This window comes from Euprymna scolopes, chromosome 29, assembly GCF_053919585.1.
Source record: "Euprymna scolopes isolate OS-2025 chromosome 29, ASM5391958v1, whole genome shotgun sequence".
Taxonomy (NCBI): Eukaryota; Metazoa; Mollusca; class Cephalopoda; order Sepiida; family Sepiolidae; genus Euprymna; species Euprymna scolopes.
The window spans coordinates 87,870,308-87,896,947 of record NC_136510.1 but is presented as its reverse complement, the minus strand read 5'-3'; the positions used below and the strand labels follow the sequence as shown (position 1 = coordinate 87,896,947).

The 26,640-nt window shown below is 32.1% G+C and overlaps 1 long non-coding RNA gene across 4 annotated transcripts in view; it reads left to right on the top strand.

Moving 5' to 3' along the window:
* The first annotated feature begins 6,962 nt into the window (after window positions 1–6,962).
* Window positions 6,963–26,640, top strand: part of LOC145252777 (uncharacterized) — a 29,830-nt gene continuing 10,152 nt past the window's right edge. The window contains exon 1 of one of the 4 annotated variants that reach the window (XR_013863673.1): window positions 6,963–7,206. This is a non-coding gene — a long non-coding RNA (uncharacterized LOC145252777). Of the gene's footprint in view, window positions 7,207–17,963; window positions 18,143–26,470; window positions 26,608–26,640 lie in introns of those variants that run through there. The other 3 variants (XR_013863671.1, XR_013863672.1, XR_013863670.1) reach the window with 3 other exon arrangements.

Genomic DNA, 26,640 nt, shown 5'->3' with positions numbered 1-26,640 from the left:
TCACAAAATAACCAAAACATTAAAAAAAAAAAAAAAGAAATTAACAATGGTGTCGCAGATATACAAAACACAGGTCTTATAAAACATTAAAAATATAGGGGAAAAAATTTACTACAAAGCTAGATAATAGACAAGTTTACCATTATATCTTTTTACAGTTTTTGTTCAATTATTATTTGAGTGAAATATAAAAGTAAAAAACTTACCTTTGGTTTGAAATATTATGAAAAAGATATATAGCTATGTATATCAAGAAAAATGTTATATTTTAAACAGACAATACCTAAAACTATTAACTTCTGGTTTGATATGGAACCCGTTAACTGACAGAATTTACTTTAATATTAATTTTCAATATCATAATTTGTAGCTCGAAAAAAAGAAAAAAAAGTAATATTTAAATTATTTTTATTAAATTCCTCTAGGAAATATCAATTTTTAATTCCTAAAAATGTGCCCCAATCTTTAAACCTTAAATTCTTTAATTAACTTTATTGGAATTTTTGTATGGACATAAACTAAAAGTCACGTTTTTATTTAATATTAACAGATTATAAAACGTGTCATGCACAAAGAAATTTAATTAACTCTTAAATCATAATTGTTTCAGTTACTCTGTTTAGAAATTATATTTTTGTTCTGACAAAAGAAATGAGTAACGCTACGATTTTTATCAGCAAAGTACAGACTACTGCGTCATCGGCCATCTGTAGAAAAAGTTATTCACGTTTGATGCCTAAATATTTTTTTATTTATACACTATTCAAAAACGGTATCAATTAAATGTTTTTTTTTTTTATTATTAAGCTTATGTTTATTCATAAGAAGCTTTAAGTCTGAATCTTCCAAATTTTTTTCCACAAACCTTGAAAAAACTCAAAATTTAAAAAATCGTTTGAAATTACAAAGGCAAAAACTATTAACACCTCACTGAAGTTTATTGCATTTATTTTTGAGCAAACATTAAAAACAGAAAGAGTTTTTCACATGTGATAAGATACATTTACTTGCCTTCCTACGATGGCAAAGTTAGACACAAGGTTGGTTTTTAATGTAATGAAAACCTTGCTACTCTCCAAAAAAAGCACTCGGGATTGGGGCAAATTTTCTTTTTTTATACTTAATCTCAAAAGATTTATTTCTCGTTCATTAACCAAAGACAGAAAAAATAAAGTATAGTATCAAAAATCATTAGAAAAATAAAATACGAATAAACGGAAAATAAAAAGTTATTGTAAAATTAGGAAATATTTAAATGGTAATTTTTTTTTCTCCATTTTTAAAATATTCAAAACAGACTAAAATATACATGAAAAAGTGCTGCCAAATTGTAAATAGGCAAGAACAGTGCTGCCCAATTTAATCTAAAGTAACATCCTTATTTCCAAGGTTTTTAAAACGGTTTAGGACTTAAGCATTTTTTCCTTTTTTTTTTTACGGGAGAAAAATTCTGCATGCTTTTATTTTTTTTAAGGTGATTTACAACATTGCGACTCAGATTAAGGGTTAGACAGATATTAAAGATTAGTTACCTGTCCCCAAAAGTTAGAATTTCCTAGAAATGAGGGATCATTTTAATAAATTTATATGAAAAAAAAAAAAAATGATCCTCCACTTTAAATTCTAAAATAATTTCTCGGAATATGCACACGTAATCTACTAAAAAACAAGAATCTCATTTTGTGGAGATGAATAGCTAAGGGCCCTGACAAACCTCTTAATGTTTTCACTTATATATATATATATATATATATATATATATATATATATATATATATATATATATATTTATTTATTCGCAAAGACTTGCATTTTGTGCTGTTTTTCCCATTTATACAATTGTGCCATTTTTACCTAACCTCCCCAATCTCCTCTTCAAAATGCTTCTAAAATCTATAAATTAATTCATGTATAAATTTGGTGCCTCCATTTTGCGGATTTCTTTTTTAACTTTTATTTTGCAAATATTATTTTGGTACTTCTGCATTATACGCACAGTGGCAATTTGTTTTTTTGTTTTTTTTTGGTGCATTTCACCAAACTGCCTCCAGGTGGCACTTCTCGATCAAAGAACAGGGACTGTTATGTTCATGGGTTAGTATCGGAATGAAGATGACACAGAACTAAGTGTAATCGCAGCTTTATTGAGTGGCCATCTTACAAATGAGAAGTCTTCCTTTTTTATAGGAGAGGGCTAGGGAGGGCAGTGGTGGGGTTTTGTTATACGGAACATCTCCCTCTCCCCCCCCCCGTTAGGGAGGGTGTTTGTTCATTGTTTTCTTTGATGGAAGGTATAGGGACAGGTTTTCATTGGCAACATGGGGGAGGGTGGATTGTTCATTAGTTGTAGCTTGCAGGTTTTTGAATAATGTATCCTGAACGCATAGTCAGCTGTTGGCCGTCATTCCTTTCATAAATGCTTTCTTCAGCCGAATTGTTTTCCTGTGCAATCCTTTTTCTTTGTAGGATGGGTTTGTCAGGCTGTACTTGGGACTGAGGCTGAGCATCAGCTGTGCATGTAGTTTGATGGTGTCCTGGGAAGGAGTGTTTTGTGCAGGAATCGCCTATTTCAATGGTATAGTTGTTTGTCTCTTGCTTCTACTTCATAGGACCTACCAGTCATTAATTTTCGGACTGTTGCTTCCCACCACTATTGTATAGGAATTTGATGGCTGGACTCGGACATTGTCAGCGACATTGAGGTCTTTCATCTCTTTCCCATGGTGTCTAAGTCTCCTCTTCTGTTTTCTCCATTAGTTGCTTCATCAGTTGAATGTGGGTAGAGGAGCTTAAGTTTTAATTCAACAGCTGGCACTGTTGACCTTGTCCTTCTACCAAAGAGTTTTTGTGTAGGCTGCTACTTAGTCCTTCGATTGGCGTATTGCGTAGGTTCAACAGCCCTAAGAATGGATCTTCTTTTGATGCTTTGCATTTGTAGAAGGGGCATTTGATGATTTTTACTGCTGCTTTGGCAGCACCATTTGTTTGTGCTATTGCCTGGTGATATTGTTTCATGTTTGCAAATTTTCTGAACGTGTATAACGAAAATCGAGGACCATGAGGTGAGAGAACATCATTAATATATCAACGTGGGAGCAACCGAGTGATTTAAAAAAAAAAAAAAAAAAGAAAGGAATACTGCTTACACATTTGACGATCTGTTATTCTTGGATGGTATGAATTCTGTAAACGCGCTGCTTCCATGTTACATGCATGGTTTTTAGTTAAAAAAATGAAGACAAGAGAAAGGAAGTCTCACTTTAACATTTAATAAACAACTTTATTTGTCATCCTCCTTAGTAGCGTGTACAAGAGAGGAACAGATTAGTAGAAGAATCCAGCGTTCATGCGTGCTTGTATTATAGTAGTGGTGAAAAGAGTTTCTGATGTGGAGACGAAGATTAGAATTAGTCAGGCCTGTTGAAACAGAAAGAGACAGGTGTTCAGTGTATTTACGTTTGTAGGAGCGTGCGTCCAATAGCAGAGATAGGACAAAGGGTGTGTGTGTGTTGGTGTATGTTCTTTAGCATGATAAAGAATGTTTGTTTGGGTACTGCACGTGGAAACAAATGGGAGTTAAAAGGTCGCCATTTTAGTTTGTTGTACTCACGTTCAGCCTGGGGTCAAAGCTCTAGGCGAAGTCTGCTGCCAGCTGGAGTAAGTGAGAAAGAGGGTTAATAGTTTCAGATTTTACCTTTTATGTACTCGGTCACATGATTGAGAGCTGGCTTGTGATTGGACAAGCCAGGGAGAAAATGGATTTCAAATCTCGAGTAGCGAGAATTAGCTCCTGCCTGTGATTGTAGCGAGTTTCAGCTGCTACAGGTTAGTATCAGAATGAACACGACACAAAACTAAGTGTAATTGCAGCTTCATTGAGCGGCCATCTTCCAAATGAGAAGTCCTCTTTTTATAGGAGAGTTATGTACAAAGGGGAGAGGGCTAGGGAAAGCAGTAGTGGAGGTTTGGTTATACGTAGCATGAATGATAACTCATACTTTTGGGGAAATTCTTTCATTTAAATTATTAAATTGTTTAAAAACAAAAAAAAAAAAAACGATTTTATTTTATAGAAATCCAATGTTGCTTTAATTAAAAAAAATTATTTTATTATAAATTATATTTTCTAACGCAGACTTCAATGAATGTTTTTATAAAAATTAAAACTATTTTGTTACAGTGACACTTTCTCTTCAAATCAAACAATGTTTCGGAAAAAAAAAATCTAATGTTGATTTAATTCAAAAATTGTTTTATTAAAATTATATTTTCTTACAGACTTTTCAACAAATGTTTTTACAATTATATAATGATACATTTTTATACAATATTTTTATTTTCAAATAATTTTCTGTTCAGAAAAAAAACTTGTTCGTTATTTGCTGTGCTGTTTGAACCAAGAAGAAACTGGGTTATCGCCATGCGAATAATGCAGAAATGCCATAATTTTTTCTGATAATTGTGGAGAATTTATCCGGCAATATTCAATATATAGGTACGCCATTATTGTGATGCTTAATTTGTAACATTTTGATTTAACTTTTATTATAAACACTGTTTGATTTTATGATAGAATTAGCCGATAAAATTTGGAAGCCTTCTAGGGAGCTAACCACTTCAATATAATTCCAAGCACATATAGTGAGAAAATACGGAATGGTTTGTGTATTCATCATATTTTTATGTAGGGTAGGAAGTTAAAATATAGTGTTTTCATTTTTTTTTTTTTATTTATTTTTTTTTAATTAGCGATTTGTGAAAATTTCAGATGGCGAAAGTTAAAAATCTAGCGATTTTCTGGGGATTTCTTTTCCCTGATCTAGCGATTTTCTGGGGATTTCTTTTCCCTGATCTAGCGATTTTCTGGGGATTTCTTTTCCCTGATCTAGCAGGGTTTTAAAATCAGTTTGCAACACTGATTTCCACCACTATTGATACACTGTTGTTTCAGTGACTACCGTACACTCATTAATCCTCGAGTGGCCTTCGGGCCTTAAGTGATGACTTCTATGTAAAAAACAAAAACATACGATAACACTCGCTAAATTTTACTGGCGGTTCCTACACTATTCGGACGAAAATTTGGAAATTGTAATACTTAATTTCACATGAAAACAATATCTACATATTCGTATTTTTAAGATGATTATATCCAAAAATTACGAAAATCGATAAGGTAGAAAATTCAAAATAAAAAATAGAATTTTATGAAAACGATCATAAGACACAGAGTTTAAAGGGGAGGTAATTTTCCGTTTCGATTTAAACAAGATTGCAGTAATTTCTCACCTGTAACCACGATTAAAGTTTTTTTTTTTTTAATAATTCAGATAAAATTCAAGTAATTTCGACTGCATAATTGGAAAGCTACCATTATAACTTATTAGAATTGACAAAAAAAAAAAAAGAAATCAGCTGAAACCATTTTTTTTTATCTGAAAACTCCATTTATCAACTCAAATTTCTTTACAACAGTGTAGAAACGCCATTTTATTTTTACTTGTGATGGAGGCTTCCTCTCTAGAGCAATTGCTCTTGACATATCAAAGGCCTTTGATAAGGTATGGCATAAAGGCCTACTTCACAAGATCTCCAGTCATGGTATAGCCGGAAATGTCTTCTCAACTATTAAATCATTTCTCTCTGATAGGTTCTTAAGAGTAGTGGTTGATGGGCAGAAATGAAAGGCTCTCAGTATTAATGCTGGAGTCCCTCAAGGATCCATCCTGGGTCCAACTCTCTTCCTGATCTACATCAATGATCTTCCAGACCACATCCTTAGATCATTCGTAGACATTTATGCTGATGACACTACCATCTTTAGAAGCATTTCGAAGACCGTAAACAACCAAGTTGTGACTCCTCTGATCTTGAGCACGTGGTACAATGGGGAAAGAAGTGGCTGGTTACTTTTAATGCATCTAAAACCAAGCTTCTATCTTTACATCAATGCCCTGCTGCCCGGCTGCCATCAATCGAAATGAATGGCTCTCATCTTGAGGGAGGCTTCATGTTTTGACAAGCTTCTGGGCTTGATCTTTACTCCCAATCTGAAATGGAACACATATATCAAATCAATTGCCAAAGTCGCTGGAAAGATGGTGGGATCCTTCTACCACTCCAGTAGATATCTCACTCCTGATGCAATTCTTTACATATATAAAAGCCAGGTTCGGCCAACAATGGAATACTGTTGCCACATCAGGGCAGGAGCTGCTAGAAGCAGCTTATCCCGTCTTGACAAATTTCAAAATAGACTTCGTGGCTTAGTGGGGATACCCTTTTTTCTTCCCTGCAACCTCTTTCACCACAGAAGAGACGTAGCAAGCCAGTGCCTGCTTTATCGTTATTTTCATGCCAGGTGCTCACCTGAACTTCGATCTATAGTCCCCCCCCCTCGCCAGATTTTCACGAAAAACACTTGTCTTGCCAGAACCACTATCAACAATTACCCACACTATCCGTGCCTACACCTAAACGTAGATTCTATGAACAGGGCTTCTTTCTGCTCGCCTATGGAACTATTCCGTTTACCTGCTTTCCAGCTGACTACAATATGGTTGTCTTCAAGTCCAACGTGAACAAGTTCTTATTGAACCATCCCCCTAAGTAATCCAAGTTACAAAATTCCCACTAATGTTTACTACGCTAAAATCACAATGACTAATGTATACCTATTAACCCTTATCCTCGAGTGGCCTCTGGGCCTTGATAAGCGGTGACCCCCATGTCAAAAAAAAAAAAAAAAAAATTTCTACTCCATCATTTTTTGGAATTTTCGCTTTGAACACGACACATAAGTATGTAATGTTTTCACCTGAAATGCGTTAGTTTAAAAGATCACTATCTACACAAGCTCCTTTTTTCTTTTATAGTTTTATAAAAATTCTATTTAGAAAAAAATTCTCAAATGTATCAGAGTTCTTTCCCTTTGATCATGGGAGTAGGAGGTGCATAAGCATGTAAGGAAATGGAGACGAGGGGAAGGAGGAGGAGGAGAAGTGAAAAAGGAGGTGATTGAAAGTAAAGAGAATGAGAGGGGAGGAGGGTGGTTCTAAGCGCGTTCTCCTTCATTTGGATCATTTTTGGAAAAAAAAAAAATTCAAAATTCTACTTTAATTCGTTAATTTGCATGGCATGATTTCTTATAACTAAAACACGTATTTTTTTTTTTCGAAAATTTAATGTCATTGTTCATAAAAAAACGTAAGTATTAATTCTTTATTTTTTTTATTGTTAAAATCCAATTTTAGTTTTAACCATTAGCACAACTCAAATGTAATTGAACTGAATTTGGTGACATTTATCTGTTGAGTTAAAAAAAAAAACGGCGGTTTTATTAAAGCCACATTAACCCTCAACAATCGCTCAAAACTCGGAAATTAAAGAAAGTGTGGGTTTGTATTACTGTACACACAGATTCGAAAAAGTTGTCAAAAAACAAATATATAACAAATAAATGTTATCAAAGGCAAGATAAGTTACTTTTCTACCTAACTGGATATATTTTTTGTGTTTTTATTCAGTGTAACATGTTTATTCAGCTCGAAAAACATGCAATGTTTACCGATGCATTGGAAAATTCAAAATGGCGCCCGACTCTCTCTCGGAGAGGGTAAGTTTGGGAAAAGGTATTATAAATAATAAACTAGACAAAATACTGTTAGAAATTCGCTCAATATATGTTACTGTGACATTGTTTTTTAATAGTATTTTGTCTAGTTTATTATTTATAATATCTTTTCCCAAACTTAAAGAGACAGTCGGGCGCCATTTTGAATTTTCCAATACATCGGTAAACACTGCATGTTTTTCGAGCTGAATAAACATGTTACACTGAATAAAAACACAAAAAATATATCCAGTTAGGTAGAAAAGTAACTTATCTTGCCTTTGATAACATTTATTTGTTATATATTTGTTTTTTGACAACTTTTTCGAATCTGTGTACAGTAAAACAAACCCCAAATTTCATTTTTGTCGGTATTTTTTAACGATCTGCCCCAACGTAATACACTTAAGAACGGCTTTCGAATTTGGGTGTTTATTCCAAAAGCCGTTCTTAACAAGGGGAGGTTGAGGTGTTTATAATGCGCTAATACGCTAGGGCACGTCGTAAAAATTTACTTTTGTCTACTTCAAGAGTGCTCCTTTTAAGGCAGCTGATTTTCCGTCACATTTTCGTGAGCAAACAAATAAATACCAATATATAGAATTAGGTGGGGAGGCATTGGGAAGCGCCTAAAATGAGATTTAAAATAAAAGACCGCACATTCGCAAGAAGCTATTAAAAATGGTTATAAAATGTTCTGAAGGAGACGAAGGCTCGCCGGTGGTTCCTGGTTTAGTACGGACGTTTATGACCTTTCATCTGATCGCCCTTTTAAAGACTGGCCGGCGCCGATCCTTTTGGGAGAATGGTGTGAAAAACTGATATTTTTTAAGGCGGCAGAGCGGGTGGTGGGTAATATTTTCCCGGTCTCTAAGGTCATGATAAATTCACTAAAGTGAGGGAACTATATTGAGTGAACTTCCTTGGTGTAGATTAGTGATTTTTAAACGAACGCATTTCAGGTGAAAACATGACATACTTACGAGTCATTCGAAGCTGAAATTAGCATACATTAAAAAAATTACTAAATAGTGTTTGGTTTAGTGTTGGTTTGTGGATTATAATCCAGAGATTCGAAAAAGTGTAAAAATATGCTTTTATAAGTGCATAAAAGGAGACACTAACTTTTAAACACCGGAAGTTGGCACACGCGTCTCAATTTAAAAGCACAGAATATTCGATAAATTTATGATTATATTTTATGTTTATTTTTTAACTTAATTTAACAGTTAAAAAGCTGTGCGATTTAAAAAAACTGATAAAGTTTCTATTTTTATATATTTTATGTTAATATTTTTCAAAGTTTTTTTTTTCTAATATAGTTAGTTTTTTTGGTACTCCTGCAGTATTTTACCCACCGATTTCACGATCTTAGCCGAGCGTTGATCGACATCCGTCGGAAAACGCCGGAACATGGCGAGCGGTACGATACTCTATCAGCCAATCAGGGCGCTTCAAACGAACGCGCAGCAGACGAATAATTTTCATTGAAATTACACACATAGCGTTTCATTTCAGTTATTTTATTGTTCAAAGTAAAAATACACAGCCTTTCATTTCAGCTATTTAATTTAGCGATAAAAAAAAAACAAAAAAAAACGGGAGCTGTTGGAAACATATTTATGCGAATTTATGTGGAGACAAAAATTTGGACACAACCCTTCTTTTGTCTCCATAATAAATCAAATCGCGGAAGGCTACCCGGTTTGGGAAGGAGCTTCTTTCCACATCCTCTGAAAACCCTTTGCTCCCTACTTTGCCTCTCTACAGTCAGTAGAAAATCTTCCAGTCGGAACTAAAGATAAACAGTAATTGTTGTCCCCCCCCCCTACAAACATTACTGAAAAAAAAAAAAAAAAAACATTGTTGTTACTGTTTAATAACGTTTTGTTAAAAACACAAAAAAAAAACATTGAAGTGTTTATTACTGTTGCTTACCCCCCCCCCCAAAAAAAAAAGCTATCGGAAAACAAAATGAACCAAAAAAAAAAAAAAATATATTCAACAAAATAAATTTATTTTACTTTAAAAAAACTTACGGTAAGTGTTTGTGATTTATTTTATCCAAATTTTTTGTATTAATTTTATCCATTTTGTTGTGTGTGTGTGTAATATCTTTTCCTTGTAATGTTGTTGCTATTCACATACTTTTAGCGTTCTTGCACCGTAGTAGATCCGAATTCTCGGCTTTCGTCGGCGTTAACGCCGAAAGCGTTCGTCAACGCTCGGCTAAGATCGTGAAATCGGTGGGTAAAATACTGCAGGAGTACCGTTTTTTTTATTTTTTTATTAAACCTGCGTAATCTATTACGATATATTATCAATTTTGGTACTTATACAGTTTAATGACGACATTAAAAAATGGAAATATTGAAAAAAAATTTTTTTGTACGTACCTGTTATAGACTGAAGTTCTTCGAAAAAAAATTTCACTTCATTTGATCAAGTAGTTTTTTTTTTTTTTTACAGCGAAAAACAATTATTTATCACGACGACGTCAACGTGCCCATTTTGGAAATGTACCTTTTTTTTTTTTTTTTTTTTTTTTTTTTTTTTTTACAAAGGCATCACCACATTATCAAGGCCCAGAGGCCACTCAAGGATAAGGGTTAAAGAGTGTACAGTAGAAGTTGGTCAATTTAGTAATCATTAGTAATGAAAATTTGGTAAATTTAATAACTTATATGGAACGGCTCATCAAGAACTTATTTACTTTAGACTTGAACAAAACCATATTGTAGTCAGCCGGAAAGCAGGAAAACGGAAGACAATTCCACAGGCGTGCAGTTCTAAGAAAGAAGCTTTGTTCATGGAATCTACGTTTAGGTTTAGGCACAGATAAAGAGTGGGGGAAATTATTGATAGTGTTTACAGCTAGACGAGTGTTTCTTGTGAAAGTTTGGCGAGGGGGGACCATAGATTGAAGCTCAGTTGAACACTTTCCATGAAAATAACGATACATCAGAGACAAACTCGCAACATCTCTTCTGTGAGATAGAGGTTGCAAGGAGGAGAAAAGGACATCTCCTACGAGGCTACGAAGTCTATTTTGAACTCTATCAAGGCAGGACAAGTTCTTTCTAGCAGCTCCTGCCCAGATGTGGCAACAGTATTCCATCCTTGGACGTACCTGGCTCTTATATAGATAGAGAATAGCATCAGCAGTGAGATATCTACTGGATCGATAGAAAGATCCCACCATTTTTCCAGCGGCCTTGGCAACAGATTTGATATACGTGTTCCATTTAAGATCAGGAGTAATGGTCAAGCCCAGAAGCTTGTCAAAACTTGAGGCCTCCTGAAGACGAGAGCCATTCATTTCAATTGATGACAAATGTGGATTAGAATGTTGATGATGTAAAGAGAGAAGCTTGGTTTTAGATGCATTAAAAGTAACCAGCCACTCCTTTCCCCATTGTACTACGTGCTCAAGATCAGAGGAGAGAGAATTGGAGAGAACTTGCTCGTTTACTGTCTTAGATGTGGTACCATAAATGGTAGTGTCGTCAGCATAAATGTCTACAAATGATGTAAGGATATGATTTGGAAGATCATTAATGTAGATCAGGAAAAGAGTTAGGCCCAGGATGGATCCCTGAGGGACACCGGCATTAATATTGTGAGCTTCTGATTTTTGCCCCTCAACTACTACTCTTATGAATCTATCAGAAAGAAATGATTTAATAATTGAGAAGACTTTTCCAGCTATACCATAGCTAGCGATCTTATGAAGTAAACCTTTATGCCATACCCTATCAAAGGCTTTAGATATGTCAAGAGCAATTGCCCTAGAAAGATTGCCACCGTCGAGAGATTTGCTAATCCTATGCGATATAACTGTAAGGACATCTGCTGTAGATCTAGCAGAACGGAAACCATATTGAGTGTCACTAAGAAGGTTATTTTTATTGAGATGTTTGATTACTTCTGTATTTAATACAGATTCTAGCAACTTACTCATGACGCACAGGAGACTTATTGGCCTGTACTGAGAGGGGGATGAGCGATCACCTGAATTCTTAAATACAGGGCATACTGATGAGATTTTCCAGGGAGATGGGAAACTATTCTCCTTAAGACAACGTTTAAACAGTTTTGTAAGTATGGGCGCTAGTTCAGGTTGAAGTTTTTTGAGTACTATAATTGGAATACCATCAGGGCCAGTTGCTTTACTGGAATCAAGGTTTTTGATTAGTTTGGCAACATCACGTACAGATATACGTATATCACATAGCGTGTTTTCTGATACAAGAGGAAATATTGGGGGTTGGCGGTCTTGGTCGCAAAGGGTAGAATTAGCTGCAAAGTTCTTGACAAAGAGTTTGGCTTTGTCTGATGCTGACGAGATTACCTCAGATCCATTGATAATAGTTGGGATGGAGCACACGCTTCTGTTCAGGATTCTGTTTGCTATTTGCCAAAACTGGTGGGAACCAAGCCGCTGCTCAGCTACTTTGGACTTAACAGATTGAGCATACAACTCTCTTGCGTTCCTTATTACTTTCTTACAATGGTTGCTGGCAGTCCTGAAAACGGCTTTAGTTTCCATACATCTATTACGTTTGAATAGCAGAATACCTCCATTTTAGGCCAGATTTCGCAATCTAGCCTTTTTTTTTTCGCCAGAATGAGATGCGCACATCACATCTGCAATTTTTTTCCGTTTTTTTTTTTTTTTTTTTTAAAGCAGAATACTATTGAATATGCCAAGAAATTGAAGAATGCAAAGAACTGAAGAATTTTTTACGCGATTATTTTCGAAACATGCGCAGTTAGTGTTTACCGATGTATTGGAAAATTTAAAATGGTGCCCGACACTCTCTTTAACATGGTAAGTTTGGGAAAAGGTGTTATAAATAATAAACTACACAAAATACTATTTAAAAAACACCGAATATATGTCAACTTATGTCACGGTAATATATATTGAGCGAATTTCTAACAGTACTTTGTCTAGTTTATTATTTATAACGTCTTTCCTGAAGTTACTGTGTTAAAGAGAGACTGGCGCCATTTTGAATTTTCCAATACATCGGTAAACACTGTATGCTTTTCGAGCTGAATAAACATGTTACATTGAATAAAAACACTAAAAACATATCCATATACAGTAATACAAACCCTAAGTTTGTTTTTTTTTAATTCGAAAATTTCGGTTGCATATTTCTAATTTTTCTAATATTTTATTCTTTTTATTTTCTTCTGTTACAAATTAAAAAAAAAAAAAACACTCCAAAAATGGCATCTGTCTTCAAAAAAAAAAAAAAAAAATTCTCATTCTGGTGGAAAAAAAAAATGGCTAGATTGGCCTAAAATGGAGGTATTCTGCTACGTAGGGCAGTTACCGGCCCTTGGGGAAAGTTACCTGCCCTTGGGGAATTCCTGGGCGCTGCAATAACATTTCCAAAATGGCCACCTTGACGTCGCCGTGATAAATAATTGTTTTTCGCTGTAAAAAAAAAAACTACTTGATCAAATGAAGTGAAATTTTTTTTCGAAGAACTTCAGTCTATAACAGGTATGTACAAAAAAAATTTTTTTTCAATATTTCCATTTTTTAATGTCGTCATTAAACTGTATAAGTACCTCAATTTTTTAAAATTTTTAATCGCATATCTTAAAATAACTTTATAAAAGTTAGTGTTATATATTGTCAGACTATTTAATTTTAAACATATTTATTTACAGAAACATGAAAATTGTCACATTTGTCAGTTTTAAGTTAAGTTTTAACAGTTTAAAAAAAGGTGAACGTGCAACAGAAAATAGTTTAAGTTTTAAAATGTGAATATTTCACATGTTAAAATAAAACATTAAATTCAAACAAAATAAGTACGAATAGATTACGCAGGTTTACGTAATAAAACTAACTATGGGGGGGGGGGGGGTTAAAAACAAAACCTAAATATGTTTGAAAAATATATTAACCAAAAAATTTATGAAAATATATAAAAATACGGGTTTACATTACTGTACACAGATTCGAAAAAGTTGTCAAAAAACAAATATAGAACAAATAAATGTTATCAAAGGCAAGAGAAGTTACTTTTCTACCTAACTGGATATGTGTTTAGTGTTTTTATTTGATGTAACATGTTCATTTAGCTCGAAAAACTTTACCGATGTATTGAAAATCAAAAATGGCGCACGACGATGCCTGCACGTTCTCTGATGAACACGGTAAATTTAGGAAAAGGAGTTAAAAAATCTAGTTTTTTATTCTTAACCCCTTTTCCCAAATTTCCGTGTCAAAGAGTCGGGCGCCATTTTAAAATTTCCAATACATCGGTAAACACTGTTTTTCGAGCTAAATAAACATGTTACATTAAATTAAATACGGGCAATTAATGACTGCTTCTTCGGTAGGGGGGGGGTAGGGGTTTTAACGCCGGTTAATTTAAAATTTTCGAGTACTTTTATTATATTTGAAAGATTATAGTTTAAAGTTAAACTACAATAAAAAGTGTGAAATAAAAAATACTTGGAATAATTTTATCTCAAATCTGAAAACCCTACATTTCACGTAAAAAATTCATTGAAAAAAATCGCGTTTACATTTTTCTGGAATTATTTCCAAGTTAAGTATTTAGTTAAAGTCTTAAGATAATGAATTATTACAATAAATGTACTTAACTTTTGCTAAAAGTAATAATTATCAAAAAATTTATCACTGGTAGCAACGAGACTCGTTCATCGTATCAAAATAAACACTGGCGGCAAAATTGAAATATGGGGTTTGTATTACTGTACACATAGATTCAAAAAAGTTGTCAAAAAACAAATATAGAACAAATAAATGTTATCAAAGGCAAGATAAGTTACTTTTCTACCTAACTGGATATATTTTTTGTGTTTTTATTCAGTGTAACATGTTTATTCAGCTCGAAAAACATGCACCACGCAGTGTTTACCGATGTATTGGAAAATTCAAAATGGCAGCCGACTCTCTCTCTCGGAGAGGGTAAGTTTGAGAAAAGGTATTATAAATAATAAACTAGATAAAATACTGTTAGAAATTCGCTCAATATATGTTACCGTGACATAAGTTGACATATATTCGGTTGTTTTCTAACAGTATTGTGTCTAGTTTATTATTTATAATACCTTTTCCCAAACGTACCCTCTCCGAGAGAGAGAGTCGGCTGCCATTTTGAATTTTCCAATACATCGGTAAACACTGCATGTTTTTCGAGCTGAATAAACATGTTACACTGAATAAAAACACAAAAAATATATACAGTAATACAAACCCGAAATATGTATGGAAGGACAAATTAGACATAATTTATTTCGGCATACCGAGCACGTTTTTTTTTTTTTAGTCGGACCCTCCTTCATTTAATGCATAAAAGTTCAATTCATTAATTATACTACCGACAATTTATTCTTTGAAAAAAAAGTTAGCACCATTTATTAATATTACAGAATTAAAATTTGTTAAGAAAACAATTTATAATTATTGAAAAAAATTACACACAAAAAAAAATACAGACTTACGTCAAAATTTATCATAATGGTTAAGTTAAATCTAAAGTTGATAAACACAAACAGGCATGTAATTGAAAAGAGGAGGAGTATGGGCAAAACAGACTGGTTTTCTTTTCAACTCTGCGCATTGGAACGTTAGTATAAATTGTGCCATTTTTTAATTAAATTATTTTTTTATGTTCCTGTTTTTCAATTTAATTTTTTTTTTTACTTGATTTTCCAAGATTATATGAACATTATTTTACGTTGATAATTATACGTTCTTGCGTGCAATGGAAATATTAGAATCTTACATGTAAATGTTACATTAAAAATGTAAGCGTAAAAAAAAAAAAAAAGTAGAAATAATTTTTGGAATTATAATTTTTTTGGGTAAATGTTTCGTTTAGGTCCACCTCCACAATTTTCTTTAAAATGACGACATTTATAGGTTTTCGACTATGCTGAATACGAAAATCGCATTGAAATGTTGCAGAGATAAGTATTTATCAAGATAGAAAAAAAATGCATTATGCACGGTAATTTTAGCGGCCATTTTTTTACGCGCATGCGCGCGCCCTAAGCAATCAAAATTTTACACGAAGGAAAAAACCCAAAATGGCCGCCAAAATTACCGTGCATAATGCATTTTTTCCTATCTTGATAACTACTTATCTCTGCAACATTTCAATGCGATTTTCGTATTCAGCATAGTCGAAAACCTATAAATGTCGTCATTTTAAAGAAAATTGTGGAGGTGGACCTAAACGAAACATTTACCTTTTTTTGTTGTGAAAATATTAAATAAACAATGCTGAATTCAATAATATTGGTAGTTCGAAAAATTCATTTTTCTTCGAGTTATATCGAATTCATTAATACGGACTTAAGGGGCTTTTTTCGTAATGTTCATGTAAATTTTTTTTTTATTTTATTGTTACAAATTACGATGCTTTATTATATTAAAAGCACAAATAAATTCTTGCGTTTTTTATTTACTACTGAAAACCATAATTTTAGTATGGTATTTTTTGTTTAAACAAATACATTTTCACTAAGATTAAATAAAAAAAAATAATCAGTGCATTCCGCGATCATTATTTGATAAATACTGAAAATTACATTAAAATTGGTTCATTTCCTGATCTTTAGTGAATTTTTAAGTAAAGGGAGGGGGTCAAAATGTTTATACATTTTGAGCATCGGCATTCATTTTGCCTGTACCTACATTAAATAAAAGCACGAAAAACATCCAAGTAGAAAATAAACTCATCTTGCCTTTGATAACATTTATTTGTTCTATATTTGATAACTTTTTCGAATCTGTTTACAGTAATACAAACCCGCCTAGACATACAAATTAATTTTAATATCAATACGTTTATCTTTATCTTATAAAGCAACAATTGTTGAGCTAGTGTATAACATCGTCCTCCCGATAACATCACATGAACAATTTGGCGAGAAAAAAAAATTGGCGCTTCTGCACTATTGGGACGAAATTTCGGAAATCGTAAAACTGAATTTCACATAAACAATAGTATCTACGTATTCCTCGTATTATATCAAAAAATTACGAAAATCGATAAGGTAAGAAATATTTATTAAAGAAAATAAAAATAGAATTTGAAAACAGTTGTAAAGACAGTTTGTATGCACCGCCAAAAATGGCTTTTTTCGTATATTAAAAAATTTTTTTTTTGTTTTGCTTAACTTAAATTAATTATTTTACTTAACATATTCACCGAAATTCACACTTCAAAACTCAAAAGCGGGATAATTAAACACAATCGAAGTTCTGATATTCAGACGTCAAAATAAGGTATGCAAACAAGTGTTTTTTTTTTTTTTTTAATCTATAATTCTGTCCCTTACAACAACACAATGTGTTCAGTTTCAGATGATTATTTTAAGCATATTTGTTCCCCCTCAAAACAAGGGGGGTTGTAAGCAAATATATATATATATCGTTTATGAAAAGTACAGTTATAAAGTTCATTCTTCTCTTAATAATCGCTGAAAATTTCGTATTAATCGGATAATTATCTGATTTTTGGTAGATTTTTAAAAAGACGGCCTGTCAAAAAGTACTTACCTGCCCCCCCCCCAGTTTTGGCGGTGCCTAGTGTTTACCGATGTATTGGAAAATTCAAAATGGCGTCTGACTCCCTCTTTAACACAGTAAGTTTGGGAAAGGTGTTATAAATAAAAACCCATATAAAATACTGTTAAAAACTCGCTCAATATGTTACCGTGACATAGGTTGACATATATTCGGCGGGTTTTTAATAGTATTTTGTCTAGTTTTTTATTTATAACCTTTTCCTAAACTTACCGTGTTAAAGAGGGAGTCAGACGCCATCTTGAATTTTCCAATATATTGGTAAACACTATGGTTTTCGAGCTGAATAAACATGTTAAATTGAATAAAAACACGAAAAATATATCCAGTTTGGTAGAAAAGTAACTTATCTTGCCTTTGATAACAGTTATTTATGTATTTGTTTTTTTTTGACAACCTTTTCGAATCTGTGTACAGTAATACAGTACAGTACACACCTCAAAGCGTTTTGTAATAAACTTCGGGTTTGTTTTACTGTACAGATTCGAAAAAGATGTTACATAAAAATATAAATAAATGTTATACCCATCCGCAAATATTAAAGAAAAAAAAAAATGCCGATAAGTCATTGAGAAAGAAATTTAAAAACAAATGTTTGTAAAAGTGAGAAACTAATGTTTAATAACTTTTATTTTAATATTCATAAAGAGTAAAACTTTTCAAAATAAAATAAATGGTTGTAAAAGTGACAAATAATCGTTTAATTACTACGACAACGTAAGTAAATAAATCTTACGTGCGGGAGGGGGGACTAAGGGAGCGACCATTATTTTATCTGTTGGTCGCTATGGAACTCAACGCCCAAGGAGTACCTCAGTTTTGTATACACGTATGACGGTACTTATTCTACTTTGCACTGATGGTGGCAGTTCAAAGTAAAAAAAAATAAGTCTGTATAATTACATAAGTCACGGAAAAAAATGACATATTCCAAAAATCACGTAAGTTGACTCAGTAGTTTTTTTTTTATTTTCAAGAAAATAACATTTTCTAGTGTCGATGAGGGGGGGGAGTAACGGCTATAGTAGAATCAAGAGCAGACAACCGATTTTCAGTTTAATTTTTTTTTTTAATGTCGGAAAAAATAATCGTAACGTAATATTTAAAAACCGAACAACATTTATTAGATTGGCGCAAAAATGTTTTTGACGTTCAACTATATTTGCACCAAACCAATTAATAAAGTCGTCTTTTTTTCAGAAAATATTTTTTTCAAATAAAATTTTTTTAGAAAAATCATTTTTGTTTATCGCCGTCAGTATGAATATAAATAAGCATTATGAGATCTGGTCTTATTGACGAAACCGTCGAAATTTATACGTTTAATAAATTTAATAAACTAAAACTACAAATTGCTTCCTCACACTCAACTAAAGTTTATCAAAGTTATTTCCCTTCTATTAGACGGGGGGGGGGGGTGACGATAAGACGGAGGGAGAGGAGATGGATGGCTGTGGGAGGAGATGAGAGATGGCGGGAGTGGAGTTGTTACTTCATATTTGAGGAGATATTTTCAGAAGAATAACTTGACCCGTGGATTTGTTTTGCATTGAACTAACAACTTCAAACTTCTACTTTTTAATTGACGGGCCCTTTTTTTGTCTATATGTGAGTATAGATTTTTCCATTACTTTTGTTGGGTTCATTGCCAGAAATTTTTAATCCTAGAAGTTGGCGTATTAAATAAAAATGTGCGTGTTCTTATCCAGAACTTGGTACTCCTCGGACGTTGAGTTCCATGGCGACCAGCAGAATTATTGGCGGTGTTGTATAACCATCACCCTCCCCCCCCCTCTGCGTAAGGTTTTTGAAATTTTTTCACTGGATTATTATTGATTGGGGTAAATAATTAGATTAAGTTCACCTCCACAATTTTCTTTTAAATGATTTATTAGGTTTTCGACTATGCTGAATACGGAAATCGGGGTTTGTATTACTGTACACATAGATTCGAAAAAGTTGTCAAAAAACAAATATAGAACAAATAAATGTTATCAAAGGCAAGATAAGTTACTTTTCTACCTAACTGGATATATTTTTTGTGTTTTTATTCAGTGTAATGTGTTTATTCAGCTCGAAAAACATGCAGTGTTTACCGATGTATTGGAAAATTCAAAATGGCAGCCGACTCTCTCTCGGAGAGGGTACGTTTGGGAAAAGGTATCATAAATAATAAACTAGACAAAATACTGTTAGAAATTCGCTCAATATATGTTACCGTGACATAAGTTGACATGTATTCGGTTGTTTTCTAACAGTATTTTGTCTAGTTTATTATTTATAATATCTTTTCCCAAACGTACCCTCTCCGAGAGAGAGTCGGCTGCCATTTTGAATTTTCCAATACATCGGTAAACACTGCATGTTTTTCGAGCTGAATAAACATGTTACACTGAATAAAAACACAAAAAATATATCCAGTTTGGTAGAAAAGTAACTTATCTTGCCTTTGATAACATTTGTTCTATATTTGTTTTTTGACAACTTTTTCGAATCTGTGTACAGTAATACAAACCCAAATGTTGTATTATGCATTGTATTCTTTGGCGGCCATCTTTGTTACACGCGTGCGCGCTATAAACAAATCTACGTGCGTAACAAAAATGTCTGCCAAAGAATACAATGCATAATACAACTTTTTATATCTCGTTAACTACTTATTTCTGCAAAATTTCAATGCGATTTCCGTATTCAGCATAGTCGAAAAAGTTGTCATTTAAAATATTGTGGAGGTGGACCTAATAAAAAAAAAATACCTTGGACACTAACCAGATTATGAAAAAAAAATCATTTCGACATTTGAAAGGGGTGCTCACTTTTTAGTTACGTTTTGGTAAATCAGTCACCCATTTTGTACGCGGGTATATCAAAACCATACAAAGTAAAAATGACAAGCCTACCAGCGACCGCAAGGTGTCAGAAATTTCGTGAAAAATAGTGAATTCCACCGTCTTTCTAAGCTTATAACTCCTCGAAAAATATAATTCAAGCCCTAATTTTTTTTTCAATTAAAGGAGCAAGGACCAAGGTTTCATTTTTAAAAAAAAAAAAAAACGCTTTTTTTTTTTTTAAGTTTTAAACTTCGGACTTTACAGGTAAATTTCTAAAAAAAAAAAAAAAAAAAAAAAAAAAAAAAAAAAAAAAAAAAAAAAAAAAGCGTTTTTTTTTTTTTTTTTTTTTTAATTTTAATATATTATTTATTGACCTTTTCTCTTCAATTTGTGATATATAAAACTTTGGTGAGTAAATTATTTACTTTTTAATAGACACTTGAAAATGGGGGGGGGGCGTGAATTAAAAAAAAAAACGTTTGTCTAAAATATTATAATCGGTTTATTGGAAAGAGCATAAAATTTCACATTGACCCTGAAAATATCGTAAAAATAGAATCAATAGAAAAATTGATAGATTTTTAAAGTTTAAAAATTGAAAAAATATTGAGTTCGTAAAATTCATTACTGTTTTTTAAATAAAAATATTTCTATTACTTTTAAAACAACTTTAATAGTTTATTTTGGAAATATAATCCATAAATAAAATATTTTTATATTTTATTCGCAGTTTCGTGTTAGGGGTGTCAAATTCCTACAAAAATTCTGATACATCTAGCTTACCGCATGTCAGAAATATTGGTAAAATTTTTACATTAAGGCCCGTCTCGCGTTCGTATATAACGAAATATTTTTTGTAGATTTTGGTGTGCTAAAAACGAATCTGAAAACCATTTTCGTCGCAAAAAAAGTTTCCATGATATGAAATTTCTTTTTCGAAAAGTGGGTGATCACTTTTCTATCTAAACTTAACTTAAAATGAGTACCCATTTTCTGGCCATCCGAGAGTGGCATTTTAGTGTTTATTGGCCAAAACATTGATTTTTTTGTTTTCATCTTTCAATAAAGACACGAGGAAATTAAAATGGCCACCCGTGATAACAGAAATACATCGTTTAATATTCAGAAAACTAGTTTTTCGTCTAATTTTAATTTTTCGCCAATACTACACTGTGACAAAGCAGTTTGGTACGCGAGTGCACATTTAACAGCCTTCGTTTATGCTCGCGCGTAGCGTAAACGAAGGATAGGCTGTGAAATGGAAAATAGTTCCAGAGTTCAGGGGGTTAATACCATGCAAAAGAAACCAAGAACTTTTTAGCCAATAAACACAAAAAATGCTTCCTCTCTCAGGTCGTCAGAAAGTGGGTGTTCATTTTAAGTTAAATTTACATGGAAAAGTGATAACCCGCTTTTCGAAAGAGAAATTTCTTCATATCATGAATATTTTTTTTGCGACGGGAACGGTTTTCAGCACACCGAAATCTACACAAAAATGTTATATACGAACGTGAGACTGGCCTTAAAGTAAAATAATACCGAAATATTTGTTTCTCAAAGAAAAAGAATGAACATGACTTGTTTTGGTACTCATGCACTTACTGATCCGTGCTGATAACGTTATTATTTAAAAAGCCATTCTTAACATGGGGTGTTTTAAAAACCTTACAATTGAATTAAAAAAGCTTTAAACTTAGAAATACGATTTAAAAAAAATAGCGCGGATCAGTAAGTGCATTAGCACCATTGTTTTTTATGAAAATAAAGTTTCGAGTTGTTGTTTTTTTTTTTTTTTTTTTTTTTTTTTTTTGTTTTTTTTTTTACTTATTTAGTTTTTTGGGTTTGTATTACTGTATACAGATCCGAAAAAGTTGTCAAAAAACAAATGTTATCAAAAGCAATATAAGTTACTTTTCTACCTAACTGGATATGTTTTTAGTGTTTTTATTTAATGTAGCATTTTTTTTTTTTTAATTTTTTCATATCGTACGCCTAAGATACATTGCTTGGTCGCCATGGGACCATTTCATATCTTCCGTGTTTAGAAGAAAAAATTTAAAAAATGGGTTACTGATTTACCAGAACGTTGTAACTATGATTTTTTTTTTTTTTTTTTTTTTTTTCCATAATCTAGTTATTTAGTGTCCAATCAATAATAGTCGAGTGAAAAAATTTCGGGTTTGTAATTACTGTACACATAGATTCGAAAAAGTTGTCAAAAAAATATATAAATAAATGTTATCAAAGGCAAGATAAGTTACTTTTCTACCAAACTGGATATATTTTTCGTGTTTTTATTCAATGTAACATATTTATTCAGCTCGAAAAACAGTGTTTACCAATGTATTGGAAGATTCAAGATGGCGTCTGATTCTCTCTTTAACACGGTAAGTTTGGGGAAAAGGTGTTATAAATAAAAAAAAAACTATACAAAATACTATTAAAAACCCGCCGAATATATGTCAACCTATGTCACATTGTCACGGTAATATATTGAGCGAGTTTTTAACAGTATTTTATCTGGGTTGATAACATTTATTTGTTATATATTTGTTTTTTGACAACTTTTTCGAATCTGTGTACAGTAATACAAACCCACAAAAACTTATCCAATTAAAAACGTAACTTCTCTTGACTTTTATAACATTTATTTGTTGTATTTTTGTTTCTCTTTTTCGAATGTACAGTAAAACAAACCCGAAGTTTATTACAAAAACGCTTTGTTTTTGCACCATTCAACAATCCGCGTATGTAAATTAAAAATATTTGTAAAAGTTCTTATTCATTTTACAAAAAAAAAACGTTGAACTTTGCTTTAAATTATTTTTGAAAAAGACATTCAAAAAAGTATTTTATTTGAAAAAAATTAAATTAAATTTTGTGAAAGAAGAAATAAATTTTTCAACTTAATTTATTTGACAAAAAAAAACAAATTTGTTTAGCTTTTCACCTTGAAAACATTACAAGTTTTGGTACTAGTGCATGAATAAGAACTTTTCATAAGAAATAAGAAAAGGAATGACCTTTTCACTGTAAGCCCCCCTACCCGCGTCCATTTTTTTTTCCGGGTTTTTCTCTCTCTGTAAGCCCCCCCCCCCTCGTCCATTTTCTTCGTTAGATGGCAGCATGTGACGTCATTTTACGGAGAAATCCGAGCGAGTGAAGCCACGCCCAGGCCGCCAGCTCATGCAGTGCATGAGTCATGCAAAATTGTGGTACTAGTGCATGACTCATGCACTAGTACCACAATTTTTTTTTTTTTAATCTATAATTCTGTCCCTTACAACAACACAATATCTTGTGTTAAGTTTTAGATGATTATTTTAAGCATATTTGTTCCCACTTCAAAACAAGGGGGGGGGGGTTGTAAGTAAAATAAAATATATATATATATATATATATAAATATCGTTTATGAAAAATAAGTACACTGTTATAAAGTTCATTCTTCTAATAATCGCTGAAAATTTCGTATTGATCGGATAATTACCTGATTTTTGGTAGATTTTTAAAAAGACGGTCTGTCAAAAAGTACTGACGTGCCCCCCCCCCCCAACAGTTTTGGCGGTGCCTACTTTTCTACCAAACTGGATATATTTTTCATGTTTTTATTCAATGTAACATGTTTATTCAGCTCAAACCATACAGTGTTTACCGATGTATTGGAAAATTTAAGATGGCGTCTGACTCTCTCTTTAACACGGTAAGTTTGGGAAAAGGTGTTATAAATAAAAAAAATTGGATAAAATACTGTTAAAACTCGTTCAATATATGTTACCCGTACCGTGACATAGGTTGACATATATTCGGCGGGTTTTTGATAGTATTTTGTCTAGTTTTGTATTTATAACACCTTTTCTCAAACTTACCGTGCTAAAGAGGGAGTGATGAATGAAAAATATATCCAGTTGGGTAGAAAAGTAACTTATCTTGCCTTTTATAATTTATTTGTTATATATTTGTTTTTTGACAACTTTTTCGAATCTGTGTACAGTAATACAAACCCTTAAAGTCTGATCACTTTTCTATATTAATTTAACGTAAAATGAGCACCCACTTTGTGGCCACGATTTTTCCGGGGGGGGGGGGGGGCTTTCGTTCCCCAACTTTTTAAATGCTAACATTTCATATCTTGGAAACTACTCGTTTGCCGTAATTTTAAACGTTATTTTCGTTTTCAGCGACCCCGAAAACCTATAAGAGTGGTAATTTTAAAGGAATTTTCGAGGATGGAGCAATTCTTCATATTTTATACTCATAAAGAGTAAAACTTTTTTTCAAAATAAATGTTTGGAAAAGTGACAAATAATCGTTTAGTTACTACGGCAACGTCAGTAAATAAATGTTACGTGCGCATGCGGAGCCGGAGCGACGATTAAATTTTTCTGCTGGTCGCCATGGAACTCAACGCCCAAGGTGTACCGTAGATTTACTTATCAATAAGTCATTTAAAAAGAAAATTCTGGAGGTGGACCTAAATGTAAATAAATATTCACCAAAAAGTTATCCGCTGATGTAAACTAAAAATGTTTGTAAAAGTGAGAAATTATCAAATGGTTTAGTTCTTATGTGTATATATATATATATATATATATATATATATATATATATATATTCATGAAAAGAGTTAAGCTAAGGCACCGCCAAAACTGGGGGAGGGGGCAGGTTAGTACTTTTTGACGGACCGTCTATTTAAAAATCTACCAAAAATCAGGTAATTATCCGATCAATACGAAATTTTCAGCAGTTATTAAGAAAAGGATGAACTTTCTAACAGTGTACTTATTTTTCATAAACGATATTTATGTATATATTTTTTCTTTTTTTTTTGTTTGCTTACAACCCCCCCCCCTTGTTTTGAGGGGGGTACAAATATGCTTAAAATAATCATCTGAAACTGAACACAACATATTGTGTTGTTGTAAGGGACAGAATTATAGATTAAAAAAAAAACACTTGTTTGCATACCTTATTTTGACGTCTGAATATCAGAACTTCGATTGTGTTTAATTATCCCGCTTTTGAGTTTTGAAGTGTGAATTTCAGTGAATATGTTAAGTAAAATAATTAATTTAAGTTAAACAAAAAAAAATTTTTTTTAATATTTATTACGAAAAAAGCCATTTTAAAATTTTTGATAAATAAATTAACAATTTTTTTTTTTTTTTTTTTTTTAGCGAGCCGAATAATGCATAAACAGGCCATGCTTTGAAGAATCGATACAAAAAAAAAAATTTGATAAATATTGTGCCCTTTATTTTAAAAATAGCATTTTTTTCGATCCCGTTTGAAAACGTTTGCCGCCTTTCGACTACGGTGGACCAAACGCGCTGAAATAATTTTTTTTTTTATTCTGCTTTAAATTGTCCCCCCCCCCCTCTCCGCATTTTGGGGAGCCTGGCCCCCACACACATACACATTAAAAACCAAACTCATACAAATGGTCACGTACAAACGTAAACATTGTCTAGATCGACGCGAAGTAACTGGTTGCCGATATGAATAAGTGGAATTATTTGAAATCCAGGGACTTATATTAAATTTTTGCATATTCTCATAGAAAATCACCCTTAGACAACAAATAAATAAATTATTTCAAAAACCTTTTTTTTTTAAATATTTATGTACGTTTTTTGTGCAAGACAACGAATGTCAATTAACTTTTTGGGAAAATTTAACTTTTAAAATTTAATTAAAAATAGTAGAAAAAGTTTCTGTTTTCTATGATAAAATTCAGGGTTTTATCTTTCTGGAAAAAAAAAAAAGTTACTCAGAAATAATGGATTTTAATAAATGTAATTTCGTTTTAAAAAACAGCTTGATTTTTCAGCCATTTTTGGTGGTGTCTAAGTTAAGCAAACGTAAGTAAATAAATGAATTACAAATTGTTTGTAAAAGTGAGAAATTATTTAGAAACTTTTTTCAATATTCATGAAAAGAGTTATGCCAACGTGAATAAATAAATGTTTGTAAAAGTGACAAATTATCAATAAATGGTTTAATTACTTTTTTTTTTTATTCATGAAAAGAGTTAAGTAAACGTAAATAAATGTTCGAAGTGCGAAACGTAACGTAAGTAAAGTTACGTGCGCATACTAAGGGTAGGTGTATCAGAATTTTGAGGGTTTTTTGACACCCCTAACACAAAATTGTGAATAAAATATTAAAAAAACTCGTAATTTCTCTTTTTAAAATGTGTTTATTTTCTGTATGGAACATCCTTCCAAAATAAAGTATTAAAGTTGTTTAAAAATTAATACAAATATTATTTTTTAAGTGTTTACAAAGTGCCAGCGCGCCTTCATGCAGCCATTTTTTTTTTTTTTTTTTTTTTACGTAATGAAATTTTACGAGTTAAATATTTTTCAAGTTTTAAACTTTAAAAATCTATAAAAAAAATTTTCTATTGGTTCAATTTTTACGATATTTTCAGGGTCAATTTGAAAATTTATGCTCTTTCCAATAAAATATTCTGAAGATATGAAATGGTCCCATGATGACAAAGCAATGTATCGAGAGGCGTACAATATGAAAATTGACAACAGGATGGAAAATTATGAAACATTTCTCCAGCATGTTAGTGAAATTTATAAAAATTTATAATACTTA